The sequence below is a fragment of the Phyllostomus discolor genome, chromosome 8 (assembly GCF_004126475.2).
Source record: "Phyllostomus discolor isolate MPI-MPIP mPhyDis1 chromosome 8, mPhyDis1.pri.v3, whole genome shotgun sequence".
Lineage (NCBI taxonomy): Eukaryota > Metazoa > Chordata > Mammalia > Chiroptera > Phyllostomidae > Phyllostomus > Phyllostomus discolor.
The window spans coordinates 5,349,178-5,365,861 of record NC_040910.2 but is presented as its reverse complement, the minus strand read 5'-3'; positions in this window follow the sequence as shown (position 1 = coordinate 5,365,861).

The following is a 16,684-nucleotide window of genomic DNA, read 5'->3' as shown; positions in this document are numbered from 1 at the left end:
GTCATTTGACCTAATTTTTACCAAAATAACTTTCTCCCTTTTGGTCCTCATGTTTATTCTGTTTAGGTTGTATTTCATAAAACGCACTGCACAAGGTATAGGCAGGGTAGAGAGCAAACAGGCTGCGCTGTGATGTGCGGATGAGTTAACAGGTGAGTGCAGGCGCACGCAGGTTTCCGGCAGCGGGGGATGCGGCTCTGAGCCTGTAGTCAGTGGTGAACGTCGGTGGTATCTTCTGTGGAGGGGAAAGAGAGTGCCAGTTAACCAGGCAAATCAAGAGGGAGCGTTCACAGAGCGTTCACAGATACATCTATAGCTGTATTTCTAAGTACATCTGTCCTTATAGCTGAATCTGCTAAAAGACTTTCCAGAACCACAAACATTCCGCTACTAAGTAGGAGTATGGGCCGTAGCCACTGGCTGGCACCTCCCTTAGCTCAAGTGAGCTGGGCTGTGAGGAAGCCTCAGGATGCTTTCTGACCTGTCAGCACAAAGCCTGGACTAGGGTGGCAGTAAGCAGGCTGTTAGATTCCTTTCCACCCCCCCAAGATCCTGTTCTCCGGCTGGCCGTCTGAGGGCCTGCCTGGAAGTGTGGATCTTCCCTGGGTGCATTTCTCAGTGCTCGCTGCCTGGGGTACAGTGAGCCAAGGGAGGACTTTAGAAAAGAGGGAGGAGTTCAAGGTGAAGAAAACCTTTCTCCCAGATCAGTCCTAATTATGATCTCTTTACTCCTCTACCTAAAAGCCCCATCCTCAACTTTCTTTCATTAGTTTTCGGGGATGGCTTGAATCTGGTTCCTTGAATCACGTTTGCAGATATCTGACTGGAACTCCCTGCCAACCTGGGATAACTGTACCTACCATCTAGTTTTCACATTTACAGCAAAGAACTGTGGAGAGCAGGTAGCTAACGATATGATTCAAGATATCTGAATGATGATTAGTTAGGCTGAAAACTCTAGTGAGAATCTGTAAGTTCAGTTTCAGCTGAAGATACAGCAGACATAAAAGCTACCATGGTCCGATGTCCCTTATTGTCCCAGACGTGATTTCTGGGGAGAAACTTATTCTCAGTGCCCAGGGTTCGTAGTCTTCACTATCTCTCTTCACTCTATGGGGACTGCAATTTCCATTTCCCCTTTAGTTTACGAACATGTAAATACACCATTGGGTGGCCATTGGTATCAAATAGAATGCTGTACCAGGAAAGAGAGAATAATAGGTCCTTCAAAATGGAAAAGGAAAATCTCCCTAGTACCTTCTTGATTCTGAACCTTTGAACTGCTATTTAAATGTTCCATGGTGATTGTCGTGATTAGGTGGGACGGTCTCGTATTAGTGTCGTTACATGGGGCAGAGTGATCACCAGCTGTGCCAAGCTCCCGTACGTACGTGTAGCTACAGGACTTCAGGACATTTGGGTAAGAGTGCCAGTTGTACAGTCAGAGGCAGTCCTAGGGTCTGCAGGCATGTGTGTGACACACCGAGTTCTTTGGGTGGGGAGGGAAAAATGGGGAGTTTTATTAAGCTTGCTGTTGTATTGCTCTCCTGGTTGTTGCTGTTGTTTTTTTTAAAGATTTTATTTATTTTTATTTTTAGAGAGGGAACGGAGGGAGAAAGAGAGAGAGAAACATCAATGTGCAGTTGCTGGGGGCCATGGCCTGCAACCCAGGCATGTGCCCTGACTGGGAATCGAACCTGCGATGCTTTGGTTCACAGCCCGTGCTCAATCCACTGAGCTACGCCAGCCAGGGCTTTTTTTTTTTTTTTTGAAAGAGGTTCAGGAAAATCATCCGCACTTTAAACCAATGCACAACTTGGGGCTTTTCCATGAGATTCGTTCTTTACAGAGGAGCATTATTTTTTTTCTGTGCCTTAAAGGGTAATTGTTCCATAAACCACACTTAATCAGTGGACAGTTTTTGTTTCATCGGCGATGAAGGCCTTTGGCAAAGTTAACAGAAAGAAAAGCGTGTGTTTGGAGGGAAGGGCCAGGAGCCGCGCTGGCTCCGTGGGCTTGCAGGTCCAGGTGACGGCCAAGCCCCGCCCCTCCTGAGGCCCGCAGTCTTTCCCAATGCCTGACTCCCATCACATGTCTTCGGACGGCCTTTCAGTTGTCACTTTGGTCGCAAGGCAAGGCAGCGCTTTCAGTGGATTTCTTTCTTCTTCCTAGATCCCATTTTAATGTTCTGCCTCACTTTACTGGTAGTCAGCGTCTCCTTTTCTCTTTGGGTTGCGGCATTAATTGCACGTACCTACTCAGGGGCAGGTACGCAACGAAGGTTTAGAGACTGCGAGTGAACCAGTCTTTATGTCTTACGAAAATACACAAGTGAGTCATTCTTTATTGGAACTGAAGGCTCAAGTTAAAAATTTTTTCCCCCTATAATCTTTTAAACATGTGTTCAGCAGAGAGGAAAAAAATCTGTTTAGGCTGGAATCCTCTATGAAGTTAATAAAATGTTAATGTTTTCCCATGTTATGGGTAGAGACGCTTCTAGAGTCCTGAAGTCACAGTGGCTGACATGAGCCACAGTAACAGTGCCGCGAGGACTGTGGAAAGAGAGGCAAAGGTTCCTGCTCATCTCTGCCTGTCTCCCTCTCTCTCTCTCTCTCTCTCTCTCCCTCTCTCTCTCTCTCCCTCCCTCCCTCTCTCTCTCAGCGCTGCAGGCTGGGCAGTTTCTGGTGCACAATTAGTCTCCTCTCCAGCAGGTCTGTGTTGCTCGTTACCCAGAGGAAGATTAAAACACCTTGGTGTGTAGTGTGGGGAAATGGTGTGGGCATGTGTAAAAGGATCTTACAGATTTCGGAGTAACAGCAAGCTGACTCTACATGTATTTTGTAGGAGTGCACAAGAATACAATGATGCCCCCAGAGATAAAATTCTCAAAGCTGTAGAAGAAGTAAAAATTTGGAATTTAAAAGAAAAAATGGTAACATGTCATTTCTTATGTTTTCTTTCTTTGTTGGATAACAGTGCTTTTCTGAAATGCAAAACTTTTTTGAAGGCTGGCGGTTGGATTTTTTTCTCTGTCTTTCATCGAGAGAGCATTTGATACTTATTGATAGCTGAGAAAATATTATCTGTCTTTCATCACAAGTAGACGGAGTTGACACCTGTGAGGTACCAGGCGCACATACACCCCCAAATCTACACAAATAGCTTTGGGAGCCCCTCTGTCATTGGGACACCTCCTTTCAAGGTAAATAGATGAGATAATGTCTGTAACAAACTTTGAGAAAGCTAAGCACCGACATTAAAATATTTTTGGAAGTGATTTCTTTGGATAGGTGAGACCCAGAGTGTAATATGAAGCCCAGTGAGGAGAAGACAGAAATATTGTGCCTGTCAAAAGCAGCACTGTGACCGTGGACGGAGCTGGGGCCTGAGGAGTAAGGAGGTTGCATGGGAGGCTCAGAAAAGGTCAGAGCGAAGGAGAATCAAGGACTCGAGGAAACGACCAAACAGGGACTCAAAAGCCTGCGGGTAGAAGGTCTCCGCAGCTAACAAAGGAAGCAGGAGGTGGGCTCCTCCTTACCTTGCTGGGAGCCCCGGTTGCCACTGGCATAGCCTAAATTATGGATGGTCCCCAGTCCTATGGGATTGCAACTTGTTTTCCTAACCAAAGCCAGTTTTCTTCTGTATTGGTTAGATTTTGCCACATAACAAATCACCTCCCAATTGAGTGGCTTAAAACAAAAACCACTTTATTTAGTTCACTGCTCTGTTGGCTAGCTGGATTGTGTTAAATCTGGGTCGGCCCTGGTGCCCTCTGCTGGGCTCTCGCGTGTCTGTGGTCAGAGGGAGGCTGGGTGGTAATGGAATGACCTGGGATGGCTCCTTTCATCTGTACAGAGAGGGTAGCCTGGTCGGTTTTCTGGGGGAGAGTGGCTCTCAGCTGGCAGCGCTGGAATGGGGGCCGTTCAGTCTCTCCCCCTATCGTAGCTGGTCTGGGGTGGTCTGAGAGTTCCAAAAACTCACAATGCGTAGGTGACTGGTTAGTCCTCTGCTTGTCACAGTTACTAGTGTCTCATTGGCCAAAACTGTTCCCGTGGCCGAGACCGAAGTCAGGGTGGGCAGGGACAAATCCAAGAGCATGAGACAGTGAGGGAAACGCTTGTGGTCATTTTTGCAAATACTTCACCCACCTTCCTAGGAGAATTTAACGTCAGCTGTTAACACACACACATTTGTGTGTTTTAAACTCTGATCCTTATGATCCCCTGAAGACTCACTTTTTCATGAAATCAGGAAATATTTTCTACTTCTTTTGTTTCTCTTTTGAAACAATAACAACAGAAACAAACAAAAATGTGGTGGGAATGGGCTTTGAGAAAGGTAGGGGACCTTTTCCGCTAATACAGTGCCTGGGGACATTGATGGCACTCCGTGGGCAGGGACCAGGAGTGCCGAACATTCTGAGGATGTGGAGACAGTGTGACACAGCACAGTGAAGGCTCGTCTTGTCTTGCCCCCGTTGAGAAACACTGAGCTGCGCTGACTGAAGGGACATGTTTCCTTTGGAATAAATGTTCCCCCTCCTTCATTGCTCAGGTAGGTAATGTTGTGGTGGAGGGAAAGGAATACGAGACCGAGCGAGAGGAAACCGAGTTTGTAATCTCGTCTGTGCCACACTCGGACTGCGTGCCCTGGAGCCAATCCCTAGAGAATTCTGGATCTGTTTCTCAGCTTCAAGTAACAGGGTTGGATGACTCATTTATGTCCTTTTTTCCCTCACCATTCCACAAAGAATTTGAGATGGCGTGCAAAATGCACAAAACACAAAATAAACATCTGAGGGAATCTACAGAAAAGGAAAACAAAAAGGGAGAATAGATAAGGAAAACTGGTTCACACAAAACATACTTCGAGAACCTATACAACCGGCAGAAACTGACCTTGAGTTTGGCTCCAAGCTTCCTGGTGACCTAAGTAGAGAGGGAAACACAGTCGTCACAGAAGTCACAGCCACTGTGAAAATGGCCGTAGACGTTGTTCGGGTGAAACTGAGGGAACACTATCCCTCAGGGCACCATGATGATGTGTGGAAAACCATATTCTTGAAGGTGTGCGGTAGATATATTAAAGAGTTCTACACGTCTCTCAGTGCACACTAATGCCCTAACTGTAGAGGGACCAGACATTGATGTCTACATATTCACCTCTGCTGATTTGACTTGTCTCAGTGGCAACATATAGACTTATTTTCTAGAAGAATGTCTTCATAGAGGTCCTTCAGGATGGCCTCTGTGAATGTTATTTTTCGAAGCTGGGTCTCATGGATCTCAAGATCCTTTCTACTTCTATAATGTGTTTTGAGAAGAAAAAAAGACCAAGGGTTTGTATGAGTCTCCTAGGACTGCCGTGACAAAAGACCACAGAGTGAGTGGCTTAAGCAACAGAAGCTTACGTCCTTCACTCTTCTGGAGGGCAGAAGCCCAAGGTCAAGGTGCTGTCAGGGTCGGTTTCTAGTGAGGTCTCTCCTCCTGGCTTGCAGACAGCTGCCTTCTCACGGCGTTCTCACATGACCTTTCCACTGTGCGCATGGGGAGAGAGAAAGGAGTTATCCATCGCTGGTCCCTCTCCCTTTCCTCATGAGGACACCTATTCTATCAAGTTAGATTCCCCATGTTTATGACCTTATTGACCTTGAATTGCTTCCTTAAAGGCCACATCTCCAAATACAGTTATGTGAGGGGCTAGGGCTTCAACACAGGAATTTTAAAAACCACAATTCAATTTATAACATGGTTCCTTAGTAATCAGTTGGCTCAATTATTGAGAGGAAGGATACATTGAATATAGACTTCATTTTATGTCTTCATTTTTTTTCGAATTTTCCATTTGAAGCTAACTCAGTCACTTCATTTTTGTTCTACCAACATGCTCTATTTTGTGTTCATGTGAAGGAATTCCAGGGATTTGACATCTCTATTTAAAGTAATAATGCAAATTATTATAGTCGAATGCCCTTCATCTCTCCGAATGCCAGCTGAAGTAATTGCACCAATTATAGATGAAAGTCACCCTTTGGCCTGTCTTGAGAAGGCCTCACAGCATTACACGCCTTTCGCGATACCTGGGAGACGTCATGTCTCAAGAAGCAGAGAAGTGCACACGTGTGCCTACATGCTTAGACTTTCATGCTGAAAATACAGGCAAAGTGAAAGAAGTGGACATACATGGTGTATTGTTTATTGAGGGGGGATATACACCTTTGAAATACTTTCTGGCGAAGGGCAGGATCTAGTCCATGGTGTCATTTTTGTTCAACAGCAGCAAGTACGTTCTAGGGCAGCTAGCGTGCCTCCTACTTCATCCCAGCAGCAGCCTCCTTCCCGAGCTCCCCAGCAACAGCCGCGCCGGAGGGAACCCAAGGAGAGAGGAGGAGAAAGAGGAGACGCGGCAGGGTGGAGCTGGCGGGGTGGTGGGAGCAGCAATAAAAAGAGAGAGCGAACACAGTTATGAAGAAAATCAACTCAGGGTGGTATTTTCCTGAAGCTTTATTATATTTATGTTAGAGTACATTTTATTGGCTCGTAAAACCCAGTCCCATGAGCAGATTCGGGAGGAAAGCAGTAAGCCCTGGTCTATTTGTTGTCATTTTAACAGTGTGAAAACCGTTTCTGTCGCAGGTGTTCCCAAGACCCACAGGGGCTGCATGACTTAAACATTAACATATTATTCTAATAACACGAAGCTGCTACCCTTTGACCCGTAAGCTTTTGACTTTAATAATTTCCAGGTTATCCCTTAGCCAAAATATGCTTTCCCTTCAATTTTCACACTGGTGCACTTTCTTTAAGACAAAGTACTGATATAATAAATAAATTACATCCAGATGAAAGCCTGCCATCTGATACCTCACCCCAGCGCGGGGCCTGCGAATGCTAAAGCGAGCATTGCCCGACCCTAGGCGGACCGTGTCGGGGACAGAGACCCGGGAACCTGGCCGAGCAGGTATTGGTAAGAGGAAGAATGAACCGCATGGAGAAGGTCAAGGAAAGCTCACCTCGGACAGACGTCTTAGAGGTTCACATTAGATTGTCTAATCTGCCGTGAATGGGGGAGGGCGCTGGGAGGAAGAGAAAAGAGCAGAGTGTGCGCATGACAGACTGGAACCCTTTGTGTCCGATGCGGGGAGAGCCCACCGAAGTGAACTCCTCGTCAGGAAGTGCACGGTGTACCCACACCCCCCAAAAAAGGATGCATGGGTGTGAGAGTCATCTGGGAGCGATTGGGAGTCGTCTTACTTGGCTCCTGCACGCTATTTAGATGGCTCTGGTCAGCTTTTCTAGTTTGGTAGCCATGGAGCCAGTGATTGCTTCAAGCTGCCCCTCTTTCGGAGGGATCCCATCCCTGGACGCACAGCGCGTGTCTAACCAGCAGCTAATGACTCCGGCTCAGCCGTCTTGCAATCGGTGATTTCTAAGACAGAACGGTGACATGTATTTGGACATTGTTATCACACTCTGAGTGGCTATTCTGTTTATATCTAATATGATGACGTGCTTCCCCTCTTCAGTGAGACAACCCGATTCTCCTCTTTTTTCTGCTCTTCTTCCTCCCTCCCTCCCTCTCTGCCTCCCTCCACCTTCCCTCCCTCTACTTGTTTCTCCATTTTTAGTCCGATGGCCATCGTGGGAGCCAAGGAAAGAAGAGAAGCACCCTCCATGGGTAGGGAAGAGGGTGATGGAGGGGAATACGGAGAGGCCTTCGGTGGCAGCATCTTTTTTTTTTTTTTTAAGATTTTATTTATTTATTTTTAGAGAGGGAAGGGAGGGAGAAAGAGAGAGAGAGAGAGAAACATCAATGTGCGGTTGCTAGGGGCCATGGCCTGCAACCCAGGCATGTGCCCTGACTGGGAATCGAACCTGCGACACTTTGGTCCGAAGCCCACACTCATGGCAGCGTCTTTTAAGTGGATTCAGCCTTCTCCACGAGCCCGTCTGACGCTGCTGCAGTGATGGGCACTGTCCAGGAATGGGAGGGTGAGCGCCGACCGGACTTCTGTGGGCCCGGCTCTCTCAGATGGCTTCGCCCAAGCCTCATCACCACACTCGGACGTTCGGAAGAGAAACGCAAGCCTCAGAGAATAAAGTATGTCGGGTAGCTGGCATCAGTGTCTGTTAGTTACAGCACCTGGATAGCACCCAAAGCGTCTAAAAACTATTATACCAAACCTCTCAGCATGTAAATGTATATGTACTAATGTAAATATAGTGGTCCCAGGAATCCACTGTTCAGGAACTCATTTATCGAGAAAGTATGTATGGGTTTCCTACCCTGCCCTGGCCATGTCTTAGGTGTTAGAAATGCAACAATGAAGAGGGTAGTTGTGGTTTTGCCTTAACTGTTTATTTGTGTGTGTGCATGTGTGCATACGGCCATTCATTTATTTGGCTACGCACTCTACTCTGCGATGACAACCTGGAGCTATGTAATAATAATGACAAATGGCATTCACTGGGCACTTTCTCTGTGCCAGGGCTCTGGTCTGCAGAGTGGCAGCTGCGTATTCGATTCCTTAGAGATGGGAATTCTCATGCCATTTTTATTTTAGTTAATTAAAGAATCATCTCCTGCCTCATTCCAAAGCCAACTTAAGAAGATTCAAATAATATGGAAAAAGAAAATAATTAAAAATAAACAAGCAAGCTGAGGTAATGGAAAACCAAGGTGAAGAAAGTGTGGTAGAGCCAGGTGTGAGGCTGTGAAATGAATTACAAGCCACACATCTCTGTGTGCTTTTCACCGGGGCCACGGGCCACGTGGTGAGACTCAGGGCCCGCGAGATAAAAATGAGCGAGCTGTGGAGGAAAAACGATGCCTGACCCTGAGACTGAGACGAAGTTCTCTTGCCGGCCCTCGTGCACGCTGCCACGTAACGAACAACATACCTACTGGAGACCCAGTTCGCCTTCCATCGCAGCTGATGGCCTCAGCGCGTTTAGTTCAAGAGCAGCTCAGTAGGTGCAGCTCTGCAGGACAGGGGACGGGCTGAGTGTGGGAGTAGGTGGAGATGAAAGGGTAGGGTGTATGGCGATGTCCATTTATGGGGCTTTCTCATTCTTCTGGCTTCATGCAAGGAAAGGTTGTATCAGTGGAATGCGTGGCCTTCGTACACTCATGTGACGCTTCATAAAAATTACCTCTTTCAGCCCAGCATTTAGAAGACCTCTGTAGTGAGTTCAAGGTTAATTCCAGTGTCAGATATTTAGAATGCAGGTGTCCTGGATTAGCCCAAGATTATGCTTTAACGATCAGTCAAACTGCGGTAGAGTTGGCATCCTACAAGAGGGCATTACTTATGAATCCCAGAGAGTTCTTATTATGATGTCTTGACTCCTGTGACAAAACCCTAATCAAGTTGCTTATGTTGCTTTTGCATGTGTATTTATCTGTGTTTGCATTGTGTGAGCCCCTCACCCTTTTCAAGTCATGGATGCTTTACTCTAATGGTCCTAGTCATGAATCTTGAACAAGACAGTATTTTTTAACCATTAAATAAACTTTTATCAATTTATATGTGTTTTCCTATTAATGAGTGAATCCATTTTACATTTACAGGACAAAATAATTCACTCATTGCCATGCAAAGTCAGCATTTAGGTAACCATCTTTCCATTTTTTTCTAGGAATAAGTTTAAAAATAACTTACGTATTATTTTGTCTCTTACATTCTTTACTTAGTTTATCCAGTTTTTTTCCCTGGTACAGCATGGTGCTTGCAATAGTCTTCTAAGGTTGTATAATATTCCACCCTGTGCTGTGTTACAATTATTTAACTGTAAAGTTCACTTACCCACTTCTAGGTGTGGTGGTGTGAGGGGCAGAAGAGGCAGACGAGGAAGGCAGCAGAGGAGCTCAGGGGGGTTTTCGCGGCGTCGTGCAGGGAAAGGGCCTTTTAGGGGAGCAGGGGAAACCCGGAGTGCTACAGGGAGCCTTGCATGGTAGTGAACGCTATTAAGTACCAAATGGGAAGTAGTTTCTTCCTCGGTCTCCTCCGTCTTTCATGTGTTCTGCTTTATTAGCGTTCATGATAGAAATATTCTATGTAAAAAAATGGAAAGTGGGCCAAAGAGAGGTGATGGGAGGTTGAGACACTTGAGAGACCTGATGTCATCTGCAGCCAGATCCTGAGCTCTCTCTCTGGGAGACTCACTTCACTGAGCATAACACCCTCCAGGCCCATCCATGTCGTCACAAATGGCAAGATCTTCTTCTTTTTTATGGCTGAGTAATGTTCTGCTGCCTATATCTGTATATATTCATATATACAGATATATGCATTATCCATTCGTCTATTGGTGGGCAATGAGGTTGCAAATGAACAAACAAAGCAAAGCAGAAATAGACTCACAGACAAAGAGAACAAACTGATGGTTGCCAGGGGGTGGACCAAAAATTGAAGGGGGTGAAGGGGCACAAACTTTCAGTCATGAAAATAAGGATGCAAAGTGCAGCACAAGGACAGCATCAATGACATTGTCCCAACTGCACAGTGGTTGGTGGGTGGGCATCACCTCCTAAGGGACAGTTGACCCTCCCTCACACAACACTGGTTTCTGCTGTGTGGATCCATGCATGTGGATTTTTTTGATAAATAATATAAATGTATTTTCTCTTTATTATGATTTTCTTAATAACATTTCCTTTCCTCTATCTTACTTTACTGTAAGAATACAGTTGATAACACATACATGTAACATACAAAATGTGTGTAAATCAACTGTTCATGTCATTGGTAAGGCTTCTAGTCAATCAGTTAAGCTGTGGGGGAGTCGCAAGTTATATGTGGTTTTTGACACTGTGTGGGTTGGCACCCCTACCCACACAGTGTCAAAAACCCCTGCATTGTTCAACCCCTGCATTGTTCAAGGGCCAGCTGGGTGTACCTGTTGAATCGCTGTTGTTCACTGGAAGCAAATACAGTGCAATCCTGCCGACTATGCAGTTGCGTTGAAGACTATGCTTTCAGAGGTCATTTCCATATTCATTATGAATATAATCCTGTATGTCAACTATAATTTAAAAAATATATAAATTAACTTAAAAAAATCCTAAACTGAGACCTGATATAATCCAACTCAGTAAGGTTTGGATTGTTTTTTTTATTGTAGTTGCAAATTTCTATAATATTTCTAAATGTAGTTTTATCTGAGACAATTGACTGTATTGCATTTATTAGTATTTGCAAAGAGCCATGGTCTTGAAGGATATGTGTTGGATATTATTAGTAATAGCACTGAACTTACAAGGTACTTGGAGAAATTGTAATGAAATATGAATTTGTAGGCTTAGAGAGGGGCTACCTGGTCAGCCAATTTCTTCTGTGACCTCTCTGGTCTATTATATTTACAGCAGAACAAAATAACCATTAGGTCAGACATGTTATCTCAATTCAGAACCCAGTTTTCTCTAGGTTGCAGTGGGACCTTGAGAGTCTGGGGTGGAACGATGTATTTTTCTCTGACAACTGCGTGAGCTCGATCCCACAGATTCTGATATGGCATCAGGATGACAGCGTTCGAGTTAGGGGTAGAAGGATTGAATGATACTCTGCCTTCAGTGGAAAGGCGAAGGTTGGCAGGAAAACTGGCAGCCTGAGGACGTGATAATGAGGGCCTGAGTCAAGGCACTGGCAGAAATGATGGAGGAAAAGAAATAGTGTTAATGTTTTAGAGGTAGATTTGAGAGGATGTAGTTACAAATGAAATGAGAGAAGGACAGGAAGAACAAAAAAATAGTTCTTACTCAATTCTGATTCCAACATCTGTGGGTTTCCCTGCCCCATCAGGCAATTCTCTTCCACCAGCTGGGTGTCTTGCAGTGCAGCTCAATTCTGACACTGTCTACGAGGAGCCAGACACAGATTCCACAGGCTAAGGGTTCAGTCCTGCAAAACTGCTCCTCACTCCAATGTCAGATGCCAATCACAGGTCCAGATCGTCACCTGTGCTTCTGACGGGATATAGATTGGAAGTTCCCTCTCCTTAGGTCTGATTAGTTCGCCAGGGTAGCTTACCGGACTCAGAGAAACATTTAACTTACTAGGTGACCAGTTTATTATAAAGAGATATAACTTAGGGACATCCAGACGGAAGAGATGCATTGAGCAACATACAGGAAAAGGGTGTGGGGCTTCCATGCCCTCTCCAAGAGCCCCCCGCTGTGTCCGGGTCTCCGTGTGTTCACCAGCTTGCAAGCCCTCTGACCTCATCCTTTCCCCCCGTGGTGGAGGCTTCATTGCACAGGCCCAGTTGATTAAATCATTGGCCACTGGTGATTGATTCAACCTCCAGTGCCTTTCCTCTCCCCGGTTGTCAGCGGGGTGGGTCACGTGGCTGGGTCTCCAGGCAGCCAGCCCTCACCCTTAGGTGTGGTCCAGAAGTCTCCTCATCAACACAACACAAGACACCTGTGCAGCTCTCATCACTTGGGAAGGTCCAAGGGTTTTGGGAGAGGTCTGTGCCAGGAACAGTGGACGAAGACCAAATGTGTCTTATTATTATAAATCACAACGTCCCGTCTTATGACTCTGCTCTCTTATCCAAACTGGGGAGTTTAGGAAAAGGAGCAAGGTGAAGAAGTGACGTGTGGGAAAATGGTCAGTTTGGTTTTGAGTGTGTTGCCTGTGACCTGCCTGTGGGACATCTTAGTGGGACCATCGAGCTGGAAACCTAGGCCTGGAGCCCAGGAGATGGGCGTGAACTGGGTGTGTGGGTTTCGGCATAATAATGCTGCAGCTCTGCATGCTCATGAGACCTTTCACGTCTGTGTATGGCGAGGAGCAGGCCATGGTTGCAAACGAGGCTCTCAGCCTAAATGCGATTTTTTTTTTTGCAAAAATCTCTGTCAGGATCCCAGGCCCTGAGAACACAAAGAGGAATGCCGTCATCCCTGCGTCTTTTGAGAGAGGGTGCTCTGTTTAGCGTCCAAGGCAGAGGAGCTGACTTTGAATGCACTAATTAAGTTAGGAAATGTAAATAAGATTTAATTGGTGGAACCTCAGAGGAAGCTCTATCCTAAATAAATCTTGATTTCTTGATGAGTTGGCTCGCTGGGATAAAAAGGGAAGAGTAAATAGGATTTGGGTCCAGATTCCTCTGGGTTAGTTCTGCTGGGATGGAATACTTACTTACTCAGATGCACAAGTTGAGGGAGTGTATCCCTCAGACAGACTGTGTTCTGGGGACTGGGGACACTGGGGCGGGTGCGCGGTGGTGGCCAATGCACAGCTAATGTGTCCCCTATTACTTGGAGCTTTTGCTGGACCCACTTTGATTTGGGATTAAACTCCAAAAGAGTTGCTGGGCCAGTCAGTGACTGGGTCGCAGGTCTGACCTGCCTCCTTGGATGCCAGGAGGCTCTGGGGACGGCCACCACACGGCGCAGCTGCCCTGTGGCCACCGCGGCTCCCGTGCTGTGGGGCGAGGGAGGACGGGAAGGCGTGCTGTCACTGCGGTGCAGAACAGGGACGTCTCTAAATAGACATGCACTTGCCATTGCGGTCAGTGTTCTCGGATTCTCTCCTCTCAGCGTTTCTGATCCTGCTGCTCGTTCCTTCTCACATCCGGTCCATCTGGGAGCCACAAGAATCTAATTTTCTCAGACGCTGGTCTTCTGCATCTTTGGTGCATGAGTTAATGAGCACATTTGGGTGATTACCATTCCTTTCTCTACCTAATTTCATCTTCACGCTCACCCCAGGAGGAGGAACTATTAGTCTCATTTATTATTTGAGGAAGCCAGTCAGAGGAGATTTTTTTAAAAAAGGCTTTATTTAGTTATTTTTGGAGAGAGGGGGAAAGGGTCTCTCCCTTTCTCCATCCCTCTTCCACATCAGTGTGTGGTTGCCTCTCATGTGGCCCCCACCGGGGACCTGGCCCACAACCCAGGCATGGGCCCTGACTGGGAATTGAACTGGCGACCTTTTGGTTTGCATCAGAGATTTTAATGACTCGACCCTCATGGCTAGGGGAGTCCAGAGCTGCATCTGCGTGGAGACCTTCTGATTCGAAGGCAGCACTTGACCACACGCTTTATGCATGATGGCACCGAAGGTGAGGGGGAAAGAGGAAGGGAAACACTGGACTCCAGAGGAGTTTCTAACAGTCAGAAAAGTATTCTTGGACTGCCAGAGACTACCATTAGTTTTTTTTTTTCAGAAGAAGAACAAAAGTTCTCATGTGATTTCTAGGGCCTCGTTATCGAGGGAAATCACATGACGATGCTGTGTTATAAGGTACAATTTCAAAGGGGACTGAGGGTGGGAGATGCAGGTAGACGGGGTGGGGGAAGTGGTGGCGGGAAAATGGAGACACCTGTACTAGAACAACAATTTAAATAAAGGGGGAAAAAAACAAGGTAAAATCCCCTAATAGCTCAAAATAAAGGGATGCTCTTTGGGGCAGGAGCAATGCATTTCTTTCCACTTTTTATGCTCCCTTCAAGGGGCCATACCTGGAAGTGCGGACGGGAGGCGACCATAAATCACAGATGTTGACACAGTGAGAGCTGCGAACATAAATGCTTCGATAAATACCAAGTGGTATCAGATTCTGCTGTGAAATTCCAACGTGAAACACAGTCCTTCGGCCTTGAGGGAAGACGTCTCCAAGTGGACAGCAGTGAAGGGTGCCCTGCTCCCTGGTTTCTTCCTTGGGAGGGGGAGCAGGGCCTGAAGACTTCTTGCTGCACGTTGATCAGCCCAGAAACGGCAAGGCAGTGGCCTTTGCATATCTGTGCTTTCATTTTGTCCTTCTTTTGCTTTCTGCCTTTCTTTTCGTCCAGCGTACATACGTTCTGTACCTACTCCATATACAGAGGCCTTTCGGACATGAAAGATTCTGGTTCCGCCGCTTGGATAATCCATAAGATTACACCGACCATGACGTGGCAGGCGCATGCCAGACACTTGACCCCTGAAAGGGAGTCGCAGGCCATGGCCTATTTCAGCGCAGGGAGAAGGGAAGCTCGCAGCCAGCCTACTCTCGAACAAATGTGCATTGTTGTTCCAATTGAAACCACATGCGGAGCCGTGTAGCAGGGGCGCAACCTGACTGAGAATGTGCGGACAGTTGGAACCATGAACGTATTATTATTATTTTCCTTATTTGTATTATGTCTGTGGCTCTTGGGGCCCCTCACTCTGTTTTCTTAGTGGACGTCAGCCACCCCAGCCCAGCTGCACGGACGGAGCTGGGTGCTGATGGACCAGGTCTTCTCTCGCTGTCGGGACTGTGGAAAGATCTTAGCTGTGGCAGCAACAGCTTAAGTACCTGAGCTCTCTGAACCTGAACTTACCTAAGGGGCTAAATAGCAACCCACTGAGCCAGACGTTTCTGGACACGTTCAGGACTGTTTCAGCAGCTATTTATTCCTTTACGGAAAAGTCAGCCATAGACAATGGTAGGAAGAGATATTCACAAACTAAATGTTTTAAGCTTCATTTAGCTTGAAAAAACACATGTTCCTCCTTCTGAGCTCCCATGTTTAGCGCCAGCACATCCATTTTTCTGTTTGTTAGCAACCTAAATTAAGCCAGGTTAGAGAAGTCGAATTTTCTCTGCAGGCAGATGAGGACGATGAAATAATGATTTATTTGTGCGTTCTTCGTGCAGTAACAGCATGGTCTGGAACTCCCACTGGTGATTTCTTTTTGCTTCTGTTCTGTATCTTTACTTGTAGCCAGCGATAGCAAGCTGGAGGGGAAAGAGGAAGGGAGAACGCAGGCAGTGTCTTCTCTCTGTTGGCGGCACCCCCTCCTCTGGGAAGCAGGCGGGGTCTGCGGGAAGCGTGGAACCTCCTGCATGGGGAGGGAACCCGAGGTACCACCTGCTTCCGTTCCCCGTCAGCCTGCTTTCTGCTCGCTTGTTTCTAGAATGACAGCTTTCTCCGGGCAAAAGCAAAGGCTCAAATGGAACAACCAGTCTCCTTGGAAATCAAGTGCTCCGACTTGATTTCGTACCCACAGCCTATTTGACATCCACAGATACTACCGTTCATTGTTAATCTTCTACCTGGGCCTCGTCCTGCTTCCTACGTGTTCCTTTATTGATGTATTCAACACATCTTTAAGGATCTGCTTTGTGTATAAAAGTGCCTTTTGTGGGGAAGGAGATAAGGAGTTATAACACAGTTTTCATATATATCAACTTAGAGGTAACACACACACACACACACACACACACTCATAAATTACACACCAAGCAATGAGCAGTATTAGATGAGTGGAATAGGAAATGAGTTCCGTGAGTTCAGAGAGGAAGGAGAGTCAGTGTTGCGCCACGGACAGGGCTGGCTCCTGCAGCGAGAGGGGCCTTGGGCTGTGTGTTAGTGGCTCAGGGCGGGGGGGTGGGGCGAGGTTGGGAGAGAAGACTGGAGTCCTTCCCAGGAACGAGGGGTGACGGGAGCCGAACTGCGGAGGCAGAGCGAGCATGGCACAGCCAGGGGAGAGTGAGCAGACCAGCGAGGCTGGATGGGAAGCTGCACCGAGGGGAGTGTCGACTCGGTCTTTAATTTCAACAAGTGTTCCTTGAGTTCCTGTTGCTCTTTGCCAGATGCTTTGGACACGGAGATGAAAAAGACAGACGTGGTTTCAGCCATCACAGAGGTTATAATCCAGTGGATGATGTGAACAATAAATATGGGAACACATTTATGAAATAATGATGAATTA